Below are 18,242 nucleotides of genomic sequence, written 5' to 3'. Positions count from 1 at the left end.
ACAAAAGTGCTATATTTACTCAGATCCTCGGCTGTATAATCTTATTCCAGCAGATATCAAAACTATCGTTGGCATTAATATTCCAACATTGCCCTAACATTGCGCAATGTACCTATTGCGATTGTTTTATTGTATAACCTAAATGTTTTTATTTATATTAACTATATGTGATTTTGATGTGATATCTTTATACAATTTGTCTAGTGTTTGTTTTCGTTCATACTGAAAGAAACTTATTTTTATATCTCATTCATTATAATCTATTGTATATTAATAATGACACAACTCACGCACAGGTTTATCCTTCTGTGGGAACTTCATATTTATTTTTCGTTAACTATATATTTCAAATTGAATGACAAATAAATATTATTATTATTATTAGATCATTTATTTTTATTTGAAAGGATCACTTTTCAAATATTTTCAATAATATAACTTCTACTTGTGATGCACTGTTTGGAACCTTTGGTGTAGTAATGAATATTACTGGAGTTTTTTCCCAACACCAAATCGTTATTTTTAACACCTCGACACGTGTTTCGATCACCAAGTGACTTCTTCGAGAGGAAAACCTGGAAAAACTTGCAAGGTTAACCCTATTTATTTATACAGGTGTACCATAGAGTGGTATGTGTGGTATACCTGAAGGGTATACCACACATACATAATTTTACAATTCGCCTTATGTATTAATTTCACAATATTGCCTATCTACTTGTCCTAAATTTATTTTTACAATGTGTCCTTAAGTAATAGTCAGTAAATCTAATAATATTATTTTAACAAGCTATCTAGTATTCTATTTGGTATTGGTTCGATATTGTTATTCATAATATTATTATGTTTACTTATTTCTACACTCTCATAGGCTTCTAGTTGCCTGTTGTTAACTTGTCTAACTAATCTTAATGAACTGAAGTCTATGGAATGGTTTTGTTGCAAAATATGATGGGCGACTGCTGATTTTTCAGGTCTTCCATATTTTAAGTGTGCTAAGTGTTCCTTACATCTTACTTTAATAGATCTTTTTGTCTGTCCATAATATTTTGCATCGCAGTCCTTACATTCAATTTCGTAAATTCCAGACTTTGTCTATTGGACTTCCCAAAAGGCTCTGTAGTGTATGCCTTGTTCTAAAAACCACCTTCATACCTAGTTCCTTGAAAATCTTTCCAAAGTTCTTCGTGTATTGGTGGTATGGAACTGAGATATATTTATCTTGGTTTTTGTCCTTTCTGAAAGTCGAGATTTAGTTCATGCTGAACCTAAACTTCTTCTTCCTTATTATGTCATCTACAATACCCTTCGAGAAACCGTTTATGGCTGCTATTTCCTGTATTGACCGTTTCTCTTTTGTGAACCTATCATGTGTTAGAGGGAAAGTTAAAGACGATGCACTAAAAAATTCAACCCAGCTCGTTCACAGTGATGATGTCAGGAATATACATGTACGTGCTTGTTTCTTTTCTAAATATGTCGTATGCTAACTCTTCATATTAGTTCCTCATTACCAAAACGTCGAGAAATGGTAGTTGCCCTTTATCTTCTAACTCATACGTGAATTTTATTGATGAAAATCTATTATTTAAAAAGAAAACAAAGTCCTCAATATTCGATATTTTGGTATCGAATATCGCGAAAATATCATCCACATACATACCTTAGCCCTATCCTAGGAAAATACTTTGACTTTTCTTTGGTTTCAATTTCGAATCTGTTCATGAACAGATCTGCCAGGTAGGGGGACAAGGGGTTACCCATGGCCGTTCCTTCCTGTTGTTCATAAAAGCAACCTTTTACCTGGAACCGATTTTGTTTCATACACAAATTAGTTAAAGAAACGAAATCATCGATTTTGTTGTTATTAAAATTATTCTTCTCTTGTAATTCTCTGAGGGATTGCAAGGTCTGTGGAATTGGGACGCTAGGAAATAAAGAACTAACATCAAAAGAAACCAAAATCTCACCTTCTTGCAGAACGATGTTTTTTGTATGTTGTATGAACTCTAAAGAGTTTTTTATACTAAAACCTGGTTTCGCAACAGACAAGGTTTCAAATTCCTTAGTGAGCCACTTTACTATATAGTAGGTAGGAGCTCCAATAGCTGACACGACACGACACGAAAAGACAAGGAAAATCCAGCTGAAACAAGTATTTACTACAAAACTAATTAATGCAGTTTATTGTATGATTTTCACTATAAAGGGTTTTACAAAAATCGCGACACGTGTTTCGCTATACAAAAGTTTTCTCAAGCATGAATTAAAACAGATCTATTCAATTATTTACATTTTAAGAATATTATTTTTTGAAAACAAAAGGTTTTGGCTTTCTACTTCTTCATTTCTATACAAAAACAGTGAGAATCTCCCAAAGGAAGGAAGCAATTAATTAAAAAAAAAACTCTTCACCAAGGTGTGTAAATCATGGAAAGGAATAATTTTCAGACATAAATTGGAAAAAAGTCTTACACGAAAAAAAAACAGTATTCCAAAACAACTACTTGAATTATACAAAAACACTTTTTTGTATTCATTTTGTACTCCAAACTTTCGTTATGGAATTGAATCGGATATCATTCACAGGATTGGTACACAATGCAATATATGAAAGAGATAAAATTTGACTCACACGGAATGCATCTTCATAATCAATCTGGACAAAATTGCACGAATTTACGACTTGATGTCACGAATGAGTTGAATCCACTCATGTTATTGATGTTAGTACGCAATGATGTTAATTCGCTTATTTGATGTGATCCCAGCCATAGAAATCTTTTTTACATTGAAAGAGGTATAATTTTAGGAGAGATCAATTTTTGAGAAGAAGAGGTTTTGGTTCTTTACTCCTTTATCTCTATACCAAAACTTTTTTTGGATATTTTCCAAAAAAAGGAAGAAAGCAATTAATTTCAAAATTAATTGTCACAAAAATGTGTAGATCATGCAAAGATCAGCAAATATCTTTCCCGTGTAAATTTTCCGCTCTCTCTTTATATTCTTCCAATCTCACAATATCTTGAATAATTATCTATGAATGTGACAAAGGGGCTTCTTCTCTATTGAGACTTTGTTTTGGAAATGGAATTTGCCTCAGCTTTCCTTGATAGCAAATGGTACAATTTTCTTCGATTTCGTCACCTTCATCAGAGTTTTGTATATTTCCATCTTCTCTGAGCATTTTCTTAACAGTAGGAATATTCAAATGAGCGAGACGTCTATGCCATAATTTATTTTCTTTAGAAATGGCTTTATTTGCAGAAATATTAGCAAATGGCTCATGTTGTTTCGTATTAGTATTATTCTCTTTTATGTAAAATAAATCGTTGATTTTGATCGATTTTGCAACTAGTTCTCCACTTGGTGCAATAATTTTCGAATGATTTCCCTCAAATATTATTTTCAGGCTTTTTTCAGTTGCTACACTCGTCGACAATAAATAAGTTCTCAGTTCCGAAACATATAGAACATTTTTTAAGTACTATAACGGATCCTCCATTTTCTTCGTCCAATTTCAGTTCAATATCTCCAAAACCTGTTGATAGGATCGTCTTTCCACTAGCTATTTCTACAACTGTGTTTTGTTTGGTGAAATTTAAAAATTTCTCAAAATTTGACATCATATGATCGGTAGATCCACTGTCTGGTATCCAAGTAACCCAATTTGTTTTATTATTCACCAAATAAAAAAAAATATGTTCATTTTCTTTTTTTTTCCTTCGTATAGCACTGAATGCAAATTTTTGAAGTTGAAGCGTCTAACTTTTCCAACTCTTTGAAAGCTATGTATGGTTTCGTTTCTTTTGCTGTAGACAAAGGACACATTTTTCCAATGTGACCTATCTCCAGACATCTATAGCACCTCAAATGTTCGTGTGAATAACTGGGTTTTGTGGTATCAGTAGTATCTCCTCTATTCCGGTTCGAGTCTGCTTTGTTGAATAGCTTTCCACGTCTAGGTTTGAAATTTTCACATTTAAAATTTATCTGTGTCTTTTGCGTGGCAAATACTTTAACTACATGTTTTTCTTTTTGTCCATTCAGCTTACTTTCGATTCGTCTTTCTTCTTCTATCAGCTTTTACTTCAAATTGCACATATTCAGGTCATCTTCATCGGATCTCAGATTCCTTGCAAAGTGTTCATATTGATCAGGTGAACCTAATACCATGACTCCTGCTTGAACTTTCTCGCTAAATTCAAATCCAGCATTTTTAATTTTATGATATAACCCGTTTCGTCTATTCAGGTACTGATTGATCTTCTCGTCTGACCTTTTGGTGGTATTGATAAAATCTTTGAGTAACAGTAAGTCATGCCAAGTACCAAATTTAGTACCAATGGATTTTCTTCAAAGTTTCCTATATGTCTTTAGCTGTTTTACAATGCATTATGTCATCAAGACTGTCGTTATTCACCAATAGATAAAGAACAGATTTTGCACTATGATCTTTCTTTCTGTTTTCTTCAACTCTAATTTCATTTTCGTCAAAACCATCAGGATCAACAGCTTGCCACAGATTTTCAACTTCCAGGATTCCTTGCGCTCTCATCGACCAATATCGATAATTCTCGGAATTCAGTTTTTCCATTTTTAAGTCGCCCATGCTAAATGTCAATTCACCTCTGCGTCTAAATTGCTTCGTCGAAATTCACAACTCTCGTCGTCGATATATTCTTTCGATTACAGTCCTGGGCCCGTAACCTGTTGAACTTTTTGTAGCAATGGTTCAACTGTTTGTATATAATTGAATACGTTCGTAATCCAAAGAGGAAAATACAGTTGCGTAATGACTTTTTATTTATCAAAATTGACTACTTCAAAACAAATATTAACATCTAAAACACGTCTATAGGGCACACTCAAAATTAAATCAACCATTTCTAACAGAATGTTTTGGATAAAATCCATGTTGCTGTTCAGTAATGAAGTGTTTTGATCGGATAATCATGTAATCGTAAATATCACTTTCAAAGATTTTGCTGAATATATGATCGGCATATTTTCTTATAAAATAAGCCGGCAGGCCGTCTGACCAACCACCTTTTTTACCATCAATAATATTAAGTTCAGTATATATTTCATTTCCAAAGAAGAGGACTAACTGAAGGATATTATTATTGAAAATTTTCAAAAAGATAACATACATTGGTACCATTATTGGCAGTTACATTATTTTGGATCATATTTTTAGGAATACCACCATCGCGCTTGTGATTTGAGGCATATCTTCAAAACGTTTTGTGGTTTAACGAAAATTATTTTTTGTGGAGGAAAATCAGGTTTTAATCAACTTTTCTTGGGAATTTTTACCTTTGCTAGTCTGAAAAATATGAAAATAATAATGGAGAACTTTATAGAAGTGTAAAAAGTGCAAACTTTTTTGTGTATTCCGATAAGTTACTGCGTCAAATCAAAGTATTTTTCACAAAGAAAAAAATTCTATTCATCAGTAACTTGTCATATTTAACAATTTTGCCTATCAAAAAAAATTGCTAAGAAATAATACAATACTTATCTTACAAATACAAATACATTAAAAAAATTCAAATATATTTGCCGTTATTCCTTTGCTGATAATTTATTTCTCAACTTCTTCGATAGATCTCAAAGGAGTTTTGAAATGTGAAATTATGTCAATGTTGTTGACTGACAACTGAAACATTCGATGTAATACAAGGTGCTTTTCGATATCAGTCTTTTGTCATTTCGCCACTATCCAAATTTTCCTTCAAAATGGGTAGCCAAGTACGGCCTATTTCTAAGGAGCTGTACGAAATACATTTCTCCCCATATATGGTTAGGTTGTGTTAGATCCAAAGTGAGTGGGCCTATTCGACCCTCCACGGCAAACCGCAAGGGTTTACACTTTGGCTCACACATATTCACACTCGACCAAATAAATCCAGCTTCTTAACTAAGCCGGTTAGTTTGTATGGTTAGTGGTCTTCCAGGTCAGAAGGTAAGAGTACGGCCCTGCCGAACTCTAAAACCTAATTCGGTCCCCAGAGGGGCAGGCACAAAGTATGTGCTCTGCTGTTTCATAATTTTCCAAACAGGCGACACACACTGTCTTCCGACAGTCCGAGTCTCTGTATATGATAATTCTGCAGATATGAGAATATACGCTGATTCTTTCAGCTTACGTCTCTTAAATAGAGGCTCATTGATAATCATTCTTGTCTTGTTCCATTCAACTTGATGTTCAGCGTCTGATTCTAAAATGTGTTTTGGCAATTTAGATCCTGTCCATGGTCTATTTTTTATGTAATCTCACGTTTATTCTCACGCACTTTCAATGGTCTCGAAGTTTCACCAAAATAACTTTTACCACAAAACAAGGTATCTCATAAATGCACTTTTTTGTTTTTTCTTCAGTGTTGTTTTGTTTGTGTGAGTACAGATCTCAGTGTATTTTTTGTTTTGAAAGTAGTTCTAACATCATTTCTATTTTCAATTCGTCTTATTTTTTCTGATAGTCCTGGAATGAAAAGTATAACGTTAGGTATGGTTATCTTTTATATCTTCTCAAACTCTTTCAGATATAGCATATAGTAACACTAACATTCGTTTTTTACACCAACGTCTCAAAACTCCACTTTTCTGCATTCAATTTCGTTTTATTATGCATTTCATAGAAGCCATATTGGGATAGGGTGGAGAATTCTGGTTTTTGAGGAGACTTTTGGGACAAATAATTATTTAAGATAGTACTGAAACCAATTCGTCTATATCGTTGGACAATGAAAATTCATTCCAAAGAATGTTTTTCAAGTATGAATTGAGTTTTAAATAGTTCGATTTTTTAGTGTAAAATTCTGAAACTGACCTTTCCAGGGGGCTCATTACAGGACAAGCAATAATTAGATATTTATCGAGACACGAAACTCTTCTTTTTTGCGTTCGCTGTATTTCCGGGAATTCTGAAAGGAGTGACGCATTTTTGGAATATGATGCTATAAATTTCCACTGGCTTTCTTTAACGAGACCAATCTATATCAAACAGCAATAAAAACGTTCATCACATCGGCTCGGGTGAAAAACTTTCACATCTTAAAAATCCTTGCCTGTGGTTACAAGAGCTGCTGTTGTGCATCATCATCTCGGAGTGTCCCCACTGATAAGTTGAAAACTCGGCCAGGTGCTATGTCTTCGGTTGTTTACTGTGCCATGATCAGAGCTCGTCTGCGAAATATCCCATTCTCCGCGATTTCTCGTGCTCAAACTTGAATCAAGCAAGCGATACGAATAATAACAGTAACATGCTTCATACTCGTTGTTTTAACATTCAATACGTTTTGTGACACTAATAATTTCACACTCATCTTCTATACAAAAAACAGACAAGTGTGTGAGGAAGCCAGTCGAAATAATCGTGCTGAGTGTGCCAATTTATTGCAAGATAAGATTTAATAGTCAAGAAAGGTAGAATCAGGAATTTTGATGGTCAATGGGATAAGAAAATCGTTGAAACGGAGGTTGATTGACCAACCAGTGCGTTAAGTTAACAGTGTCCTTTAAAAATCATTATTCTTCCGGGAGTATATGTACAAAATACTGGAATATCTATGCATGAGACAGACTTGTTTATGGGAATGAGGTGAGTTATTGAATAGAATAATTTCAAAGAAGTGTTGACTTTTTTCACTATAGGTAAGTTCTCATTGTGAAGTTATTTCTGATTGATGATACTTTTACGTTCAGTGTTCAATATGTGTCAAACGAAAACTTAATATACTTTTAAGTTTAGCTGTGGATAACAATAATAACAATATAATCGTTAAATTACATCTCAAAAATATTTTGGTTGCTAATTTTGAATTGAAGAAAACTCACAGAATAATTATTGCTTCTTAATTATACTTACCTACTCAAGATTTCAATATAATGTTTGGTTATTTATTAATTATTATCTTCAGGTTTGTTAATCATAAAATTCTGTACAGAATAAGGATTATTGTTTCTTTCGAGAAATCAACAATTTCATTGAAAACCACGTCAATATCTTATAATAGAAAGTGATTCCAATTTTAAGTAGGGTACCTACGTGGTAAAAATCGAGGATGAACTATTTATGATATTCTTCATCATCCTCAACCAATTCGAACTTTAATTTGTAATTTGTGACCAGTGTTAAAATATCTCTAGCAACAATGAAGAGGATACTTCAATTGATATAGTGATGGACCTGCACTGATAGAACATTTCTTTTAGTTTCATTTTAATGATTTCCGAAATATTTTAATTTTTAATACAAGCGCTTAACTCTGTTATTAGGTGAGAAACAAATCTTGAAATTGAATTGAATTCCGAATCAGTTCACCTTGACCGAATGGGCAGACATTTTACATTTATTTCTCGTCATAATGTTTGATTATTTTAATTCCACCATTTTGAATGGCGGACGCTTCAAAATGGCAATTCATAGTTTTTAGATATGGGGTATGAAATGAAAGGATTTGATAAGCGAAATATGATGAGTGAAGTGTCGTCATTTTGAATCAATCGTGACGGACCTCCTAAATGACCCCTATGCTATGGAAATCAAACGAAATGATTTGATAACCGCAATATGATAAGCAAAATGGCGTCATTCTACAGATGTATAATGTGATATTGAACATGTATGTGATTCAAAGTTTTGCTCAAAGCTCTTCACGCAAATAAATATAAAGTGCATTTTTTCAATGTCTTCCCCCGTTTTTTATTTTTGAACGGTTCAACTCAAAAAATAGAAATTTAAGATAATGAAATTAATGCATGAATGCTTTATTTTGAAGTGAAATTAACAGATGAAACTCGCAAGATGGCGACTGGGCACCATGTAGGAAAAAAAATTGAATATACAGGGGGGTTTTATGACCCCCCTCCCGACAAATGCTTCATAACCCTAGAATATACTGTAAATATACAAGTATAAGGCCATCATCAACTGATGGCCTTGTACTGTTAAAACATGTTTCACCTTTACAATTTTTGCATTAAGATGAGCAAGGAAGCCCAGATTTTTCACATCCACATCTATTAGTACACTCTTTTATGCAGGCACAATAAACCAGCTAAAGCAAGTCGTCAGGCGCCAGGTTTTCCATTGTTTTTATTGGCAGAAACATTATTTCAGATTTGATCCAACCCCAATCTTCCGGATTCAAATTATAATTACCAATCCAAAAATGAGCTTGGTAATACGTTCTGAATGAGTATAAATGTGTTGCTATTGTTGTTGAAGATAAATTCGCTAAGTTGATCGCAGTCTTTGATTTCGCAATCATACACGAGAAACACGACACTGGCCTGATATTGTTGATGAGGTTCAAGGATCATCACGATAAGAAAATACAGAAGAAACCACAGATGCCACCACCACCACTAAAACGATCTAAAAGATTACAAAAAAAAATAATAAAAATTATTGAAAAACTCTCAACGGTACTAAGCATGATTTAATAAATTTCAAAATAACTTTCAGTACGTTTTTGATTTTGTAAATTCCCTGAAAATTTGAAAAACATTTTTTTTAAATAACAATCAATAATTAAAAAAATAATAGGGCTACAACTTCAGTAAAAAGCTTAAATTGAAGACTTGAAGCATATTTGTCTTATCTGCAATAGTTTAAAAGTTATTATGATTATAAAAGCGGAGGAGCGGATGAAAAAGACAAGTATCAAGGTAAAACAATATTAAAAGTTTTTTAAAAATAGAAAAGGATAAAAAAAAACATAGCTACTTTTATTACAGAATGGAGAATTGAAAAAGAAAATGAAAAAAAATTATTTTTTTATTACAAAACATTTTTCAAATAAATAATTAAAAAAAGAAAGAAATTTTTTATTCGAAAATTTTAAGAACAATAGAATTTATGATTTAAAAAAACAGTTTTAATATTTAGTCACAAAAAACAATTGTTAATTAACAAACGCATTTTTTAGCAAAGAAGAATTTTTTTTAAGGAATCAGTGTTTTCTAAAAATCATGATTTTTTTCAATTACCATGATGCATAAAAAAATTCGAATTGCTTATAAACAATGTATTTGTTTATAATGAATTTATTAACAATAGCAGTAAAAAATAAAAAAAAATTATCAAGTAGTTTTTAACCATGAGACATTGACACAATAAAAATGAAAAAATGTTTAAGTTTTTTTTTTAATTTATAATTTTTAATTGTTAATAAAAAGTAGAAAATAACAATTTTTGTATTTTGACAACGGTGATCTATTTTTTAGCCTATTAAGAATAATTTCACCAAAGGAAAAAATGCCACGGTTTTAGTTTAATAATTATAGGGGTTTTTATATTAACTTCCAATTCAAAAAAAAAATTATTAATCAACAAATGCACAATTAAAATTGAGATAAAATGTTTTCGACTGCGGATTATTGTTCATTGATGTATCCCAACATCACATGAATTTTTTCATTCCCTAATATTCGCCATTTAATATGTTTGAATAATTTTTTTTGTTTTTATGTCAGAGTGACGGAATGCGCGCGGCTCTATTTTCAGGACTCTGTAAACATTATAAATAATTGAGATACAGTTTCGGGAGTCGGGACTTTTTTTACGCAACTTCTTTGATCTTTTCACATCTTTATTCAAATTTCCAAAATTTTGAAAAGTTTTCGAAATATTCAAACAAAACTGAAGCCCTATTTTTTTTTCACTTAATTGTTTATGACTTTTGTAATTTTTTCAGTGCCTTTTCGGACCTTTCCTCAAACTTTCTAGATGGAAATACGAATCCAATGACACCTTGGTAGTAATTTTTGAACCCGTCTGTAAAATTTCACAAAAATAAGCAAAAAAATGTACTTGTCAACCAGACGCTATATTTCAATCACTAGAACTCAAAAATTGGATTATCTGAACCTGTTTACGGAAACAAATACTACAATAGCTGGTGAATATGATAATTCTAGATGAAAAATTCGGTGTTTACCCGTTCACTGTCTTGGTACCTACTGAAAAAATTGTTACCATTAATTTTTTTTTGTCAGTCACGTCCTCTTTTGTGGACGGTATAAGGGGTTATTTTTGTATATTTCAATTATACCAAGGAACAGTATATAGTGCGCGGACGTAGTCTCCCATTTGTCTTAACTTTTGAACGGGGCAAGTCATCAGAATCGGACAAAATTTTGGTAAAATCATTTTCAGTATGAATTTGTGCTAAAGCCAATAGTGTGACTTGCCGCCAATAGAGCCGATATTGTTTTTTTATGAAAAGGGCGGTCGTCTGAAATTTCGTATTATGAAACGTATTTCAATTCTTAATGACTTTCACTTTTTCAATTTTGTTAACCAGTTGCGGAGTTGTTGATGTTTGAATTAGGGACTGGGAATGAATGAATAAATAAATGATTCTTGGAAAGAGAAATGAATTAGTAACGTATTATGTAATAGAATGGATAAGTAATAATTTCAAGGCAAAAAACGATAGCATTTTGTTTCAACCTCGTTATTATTGATCTCATTGAAAAACATTCGAAGAAACCTCCAAAATGTTCTCCTTGAACTATGTGACAGTAAAACAGTCGAAATTATTTATGACATTTTGGGGATTTTCTGGGGTGATGCAAGCACAAGTTTCCCAGGATACCTAACACCAACTTTCGATTTGATCAAATCCCATGTAGAAGCAAGCCATTCCAATGGACCACGCCTACCAATCCACATGCCTGGGTATGTCTGATCTAACCAATCTATTACAGGCTAAAAATGTGGGGCGCACCATCTGGATTTTCGAGTTCATGTTGATTGTTGACCACAGTTTCTTGAATCCGTGGGTGAAGGAAGTTTTGGAGAATTCCCAGATATAAATAAATTGTCAGATTTTCCCCTAAGATATATGGGACCGAAAATATTATTTACCAATATTCCCACGAAGACATTTATTTCATTGGGTATTTGAGTATGAGCTTCTGAAAAAATATGTAAATTTATGTCTGACCATTTACTCACAAAATTGCAATCTTTCTGTCACGGTCATCTTTATTCAATTCATGTAATATTCTCAGTTCATAGGGGTTGACTTATATCTTTTGAAGTATTTTTTGACGTTGGTTGTTAAGACGTCATTCTTTCGAGCAACTGTTGTGGATTGCAGGGTTTTAACCCCGAGTTATATCTGTTTCTCGCCCGAGATAGATTTTCTTGCAGCTATTCTAGCTCTGGTTACACTTCCAGTTGTTTGAAAATTTTCAACCAATTTCCCGAAATATTTTCGCAGATCGGAATATCAAGAAATCTTGCATTGGACACCATTTCTGACTAATGAAAAATACGATCTGCAGATCTACGATCTGCGTAAATAAGGATTGCTTTTGTTTTTTCTTCTGAAGATCTGATGCGAACCATTTTTGAACATTTGAACGTAATGAAATGAAGTGAATTCTCAATATCAATAGTGAGAGCTGTTAAGCTAACACAGTATTCTCTATTACTAGGGTAACACGGTGTGGATTCTTATCTACGTAATCGATCACAAAAAATCGAAAAAACACAAATGCACTTCTTATTTAATTTCGAAAAATATTCAATGAACACCTAGTATGATGTCCACACACTGAATGAAGGCTAGTCCGGTTATGGTTACCCGTATAAAGTTAATAAGTAAGAATCTCTCTGACCTTCGTGCATGACGCGCATTCGAATGAAATCAATTCCGGATTCCGATAGAAGCGTTTCTTGTTTATTCAAGTGCAGTTGGTAGGCATGATCCACAAACATTTCACGAGTGTTCATGGTTGTAATCTGAGCCAAGGTGAAGAACATTCTACCAACGCATTTCAAGAATATTGAACGAAAGTCATTTTTTGTGGAAGAAATTAGAGCTTTTTATGAAAAGTTCTTTGGATTTACGCCGTAATTCATTGAATGAACTGGAGAGTTTGATCATTCTACAAGCTTATGATGTTCTCTATTACAATTCTCATATTTTTCAGATCGTGAAAGGTGAAAATATTTCATAGCTTTCATGAATTCATTACAAAAATTATCCTGATTTTTACAGGATGTTTAATAAAACATGCGGCAAAGATGAAGGGACTATTCCTTGGATTATTCTAAGGATATTTTGATAGGGCGCTTTGTTTTGAAGATACGGGTCGAAAAAAAATTTCAACAATAACATTTTCAGTAATTTTGAAATTATTAACGTAGCCGAGAAACAGTATAGCGTACTACACTGGACCTACCAAGTAATAAAAATCTCACAAGTCATTAGTTTATACTACTCCAGTGGAAGATGTGGAAGATTTGAGGAATCGGATAATTGCTGGCTGTAACGATACTGGTGTTTTTGAAAGAGTTCGGAAGTCGATGAGGAGAAGATTGGTTTCTTGCATTCGAACAGCGGCGGGGGGGTGGGGTAGTCATTTTCAACAGTTCTTGTAGATGAAAAAACATATTGCTGTTTTCATAGACCTTAGGAAAGCTTTCGACACCGTCGACCACTCTATCTTACTGAATCTTCTGGATGATATGGAAATTAGATGTATAGTGAATAATATTTTCAAAAGTTATGTTTACAACAGAAAACAAAGGGTTAGAGTGGGAAATCATATAAGTGGAGAGAAAATTATTACATGTGGTGTGCCCCAGGGGACGGTGTTAGGACCGATCCTATTCAATATTTACTTGAACAACCTTTTTTTACAAGACATTAACTCCAACATTCTGAGTTTTGCCGATGATACTGTGTTGTTTTGCGAAGACAAAAACTGGTTTAATTCAAACAGAAATTAGAACATGACTTTCATCACATCAAATTATGGTTCGACCATAGGCTCTTATCCATTAACTTTGAGAAAACCTATTACTTACCATTCAGTAGTTATGACAACTTTCTACCAGAATATGACATCAAAATCTTCAATACGAAAGTTATCAAACCCACAAAGAAAATAAAATATCTTGAAATAATTTTACATAGCAATCTCAGATCAGACCAGCACATAGACCACATAGTTGAAAAATTACGTTGCATACTTTACAAATTTAAACGAATAGCAAACATACTCAATCAAAAACAGAAAATTATGTTATATAAGCCCCATCTGAGATATGGTATAAATGGTTGGGGTTAAGTATCGAAAACTCATCTGCATTCTATTGAAGTTATGCAAAAGAGATTTATCAGATGTATCCTACGGAAAGGTTACGACCACCTTAGCGATCTACTTTATCCAGAATCTGGAATATTTGATCCCAGACAACTGTTTTTTATAAATATTACTGTTTACAGCATTAAAACGAAAAAGAATTAACTACTTATTCCCACAAATATGCTACACGTCGGAATCATACCATTAGTGCTCAAATCAGTTGGGCGGAAATTCTACCGGTATTTAGGACCAAAACTTTACAGTTTCCTTCCTGAAAATTCAAGATAAGAATCAAATCTCAAAAACTGTATGACAAAGATCAAATTATTTGTTTAGAATATACCACGAGTAGAGATACATAGACAAATATAAATTTAAATACTTACTTCCTCGATTGTAGATATATACTGTGTATTAATTTGTTTTTATTCTGGAATCATTATGATTAAAATCACCTTCATTTCATAATTCTATTTTATCAATGGTTTACTTCTGTCATGGATCCCTATACCCATTGATGGTTTTCATTTATTTATATTCTGTTCAAATGTGTCCAGTTCAAACTTATATTTTCATCCATACTTAGATTGGTTTATTTTTGATTATTCATATTCTGTTCAAATATGTCCAGTTTAAACTTATATTTTTTATTTATATCTAGTTCTTATTCCAATACATTGCTTGGTTTCATTTATTTATATTCTGTTCAAATGTAGCTATTTCAAATTTATATCTTAGTACTTAATTTAATGCATGGACTTCATTCAATGTCAGATTCAGTATTTTATTTGTTCACTGTTCATTTCTATATGCACATGTAGTTTTACTGTAATCAATATCAAGAAAGTGAATGAATACATATTATTATTATTACATTAGTGTCCGACCGAAAGTTCGGTTTCGGTTTCGGTCGAGTTTCGGCAAAAAAAACGGGTTTCGGTTTCGGCGGCAAACCTGCCGAAACTACGACCGAAACCGAAACGCTATTCGTTTTCGGTTTCGGTCGTAAAAACCAGTTTCGGTCGGACACTATATTAAATGTACTTTTTGCTAATAAATTGTTATTGTCGAATTTTTTTACTCCGTATCTTCAAAACACAGCGCCCTATCAAAAATCATCAAAGGACAAAATATCCTTAGAATAGTCCAAGGAATAATCCCTTGAGTTTTTGTTGCTTGTTTAATGAAAACCCTGTATAATTGTTTGTGAAAAGTTGTCAGTACATAATCGTTTCATAAGAAGATCAAATAATAATGTATACAAAAATAATATCTTGGAAGCCACTTTTTTCAATTTTAAGGAAACGTGATGTGAAAGACAGTCGATTCAATATCGAGATTATTCCACTGTTCCGTAACTTTCAAAACGTAGGCCAATTTCAAAATGAAATATGTAAAATGAATATTTATTGTACTGTGTCGGGGTATCTATTAAAAAAATATGTTTTTTTATTAACCAGCTGCCACCCCCCTACGAAAGACAACTCTCAAAATTCGAAACATGTGCAAGCTAAAGACTGACAAGTTCTTCCCTTTCAACGTGTAATTTCTAATACGATATACTGATTGATAGAGAATTTTGAACTCTATACACTGATGCTGTTCTTTTTTTTCCAAATTTTACTTTTTGACCTCTTTTCAGCTTATTACGTTTTTCGAACAATTTTTTTCTTCGAATTCAAATTGAACCAAAGCACTGTCGAAACAGCCCCAAAAATTACCCAGGTATGAGGCAATGATAATGTCAATGAACGCACTGTTAGACGTTGGTTTGCGAAATTTCCTTTCAGATATTTTAGCCTCGAAGATGAGCTCCGAAAGAGTGAAATGAGCTTCATGATTTGAACGATCTACAGAAATTGTCACGTTTCGAGGTATGTTCTTCTTTGATTTTTTCCAACCAAAACGATCCTTTTTTGGATTGGATCATCACGTGTGATGGAAAGTGGATCCTCTATGATGGCAGTTCAGAACAGTGGTTGGATACCAATGAGCCACCCAGGCACTTCCCAAAAGGCAAAAACCTCCTAGAAAGTCCATGGTTACTGAATGGTGGTCATCAGCTCTTACGATTCGCTATAACTTTCTGCAAACGGACTAAGCCATAACAGCAGAGTCCTATTGTGAGTAAATCGACGAAATGTACCGAATACTGCGTCAGCAGCAGCCGGCACCAATCAAGAGAAGATATCGGATCCTGTTCCATGACAACGCCTGTCCGAACATTTCACAAATCACCGTCTAAAAATGAAACGAATTGAGCGTCGATGTTCTACCTCACCCACCATACTCTCTAGACCTCTCGCCGACCGACTACCATCTTTTCAAGCACTTCGATAACTTTTTTACCGGTAGAACATTCGTCAATCAAAACTAGGCAACAACGGCCTTCATCCACGTTATCGAATCTTGAGCACCCAATTTTTATGCTGACAAAATTAAACGACGAAATAACGTTGGCAAAAGTGCTCTGATTCAAGTGACATTTATTTTGATGGAATTGAATAAGTAGTCTCTGAGAATTACTCAGAGAGACTCATAAAAACGGACAAAACTTTTGAAACAACCCATTATTTCATATTCGAGGCCTTTATTTCCAAAGAAATAATTTAAATGAAAACTTTTCACGACTGGCTGACCGGTTCCCAGAATATTGCTTGTCCGTCTGTATGATAATAGGAATAATTTTTTGTATAGCACAAGTTGAAGTATTTTGAGCAAGGAAGTCACTTTAACAGCAAAGATAGATACAGTACTTTGATTTTATATTGAACTACAACTTATTCAGTGAAAAAATTATTTCATACTTTCGACTTCACTCGGCTTCGCAAGGGTAGCCAAACATATATCTCAACATATTTTCATATCCATGAAGAAAGATCCCGTTTTCACCCGAAAAGCGTGCTGCTTATGAAAACATCTCAGATCAAGCTAACCTAACGTTACCTAACCCAAAGATGAAAGAAATCAAATTTTAGCATTTTAGAAAATTCAGAAAAGTCCAAGACAATCGATGGAATTCGCGAGTATTCAATAGAATCACAGATTTTTCTGGAACATTCTGGAGTGTCCCAGACTATTGACAGTTTTCACAAGTTTTATTTCGCAGCCACAGTCCGTCGCATATTTCTGATATGTACCGCTCTTGGAGGAATCAAATGTGTCGAGTCACTTGAACACCTCCCGTGAAGTAACTATAGAAGAGAGACAAATCTCCAACCTTCCTTCGACGCTCTAGGCTATCGAGGTTGCACGTGATATTTGCGTCTACAATCAGACGGATGGCTCTTTTCTGGATGGAATCCAGCAACTTCAGGGTATGTTTGGGGGCAGAGCACCATATATGAGAGGTATATTCCAAAAAAGGTCTGATCTGAGCTCAGCATCAAAAGCTGCTGAGGTGTGTATAATTTTCTGGTTCGGAACAGTGTTACAAGCTTTCGAGAAGCAGCCTTTGCAATTTCAGCGACATGATCGTGCCAACACATATTGGTGTCCATTTTGACCCCCAACAAACTTATCGAAGCAGAAAGCGGAATTGTCTGACCTGACATTATTATATTCGGTAAGGAGACATTTATCTTCTTGGAGAAAACCGATGCCTGGATTTTTGTGGGATTGAATTGAACCTGGTTACTTTCACCCCGAAACAGTTCTTGATTATCCATGTTTCTCTATTGCTTTATTCAAAATATGGGTGACATACGATAGAAGGTCGCCTGTTGATCTTTGTTAACGAAAGCCATATTGATGATCGTTTAAGATGTTGAAGGCTTCCAACTATTTGATAATATGGTAATTTACGACTCTTCCATGATTATTGATATCATTGATACTAAAGCGACTGGTCTATAGTTATTTGGAAGATTTTTCTTGCCCTTTTTAGCAATACACCACCCAAGTTAAAGTAACAGGTTGAAACGTGCCGAGATCTGTGTGGAATTAGGGTGGATAAAAATTCGAAACCAAAAAATTTTAAATTAAAATAAGTAATAAAAACGGTTTCATTGACGAATGTACGAAAGCGTTGAAGGGCCACACAAAAATATTTTTTTCGATTTGTATAATTCTGACTTTCATCTCAGAATTCTGACTTGTAAGTCAGTATTCTGACTTGTATCTCAGAA

At 33.4% G+C, this 18,242-nt stretch overlaps 1 protein-coding gene across 2 annotated transcripts in view; it reads left to right on the top strand.

The window, feature by feature from the left end:
* Positions 1-7,086: 7,086 nt before the first annotated feature.
* Positions 7,087-18,242, top strand: part of LOC111512606 (uncharacterized) — a 79,985-nt gene continuing 68,829 nt past the window's right edge. For both annotated transcript variants that reach the window (XM_023168747.2, XM_023168748.2), the window contains exon 1: positions 7,087-7,606. The gene's annotated coding sequence lies outside the window, so the exon portion shown is untranslated. The remainder of the gene's footprint in view (positions 7,607-18,242) is intronic.

The sequence above is a fragment of the Leptinotarsa decemlineata genome, unplaced genomic scaffold (genome assembly GCF_025532065.1).
Source record: "Leptinotarsa decemlineata unplaced genomic scaffold, Ldec_3_MD MMD2_tig00026328_RagTag_RagTag, whole genome shotgun sequence".
Lineage (NCBI taxonomy): Eukaryota > Metazoa > Arthropoda > Insecta > Coleoptera > Chrysomelidae > Leptinotarsa > Leptinotarsa decemlineata.
This window is presented reverse-complemented; position numbering and strand designations above follow the sequence as displayed.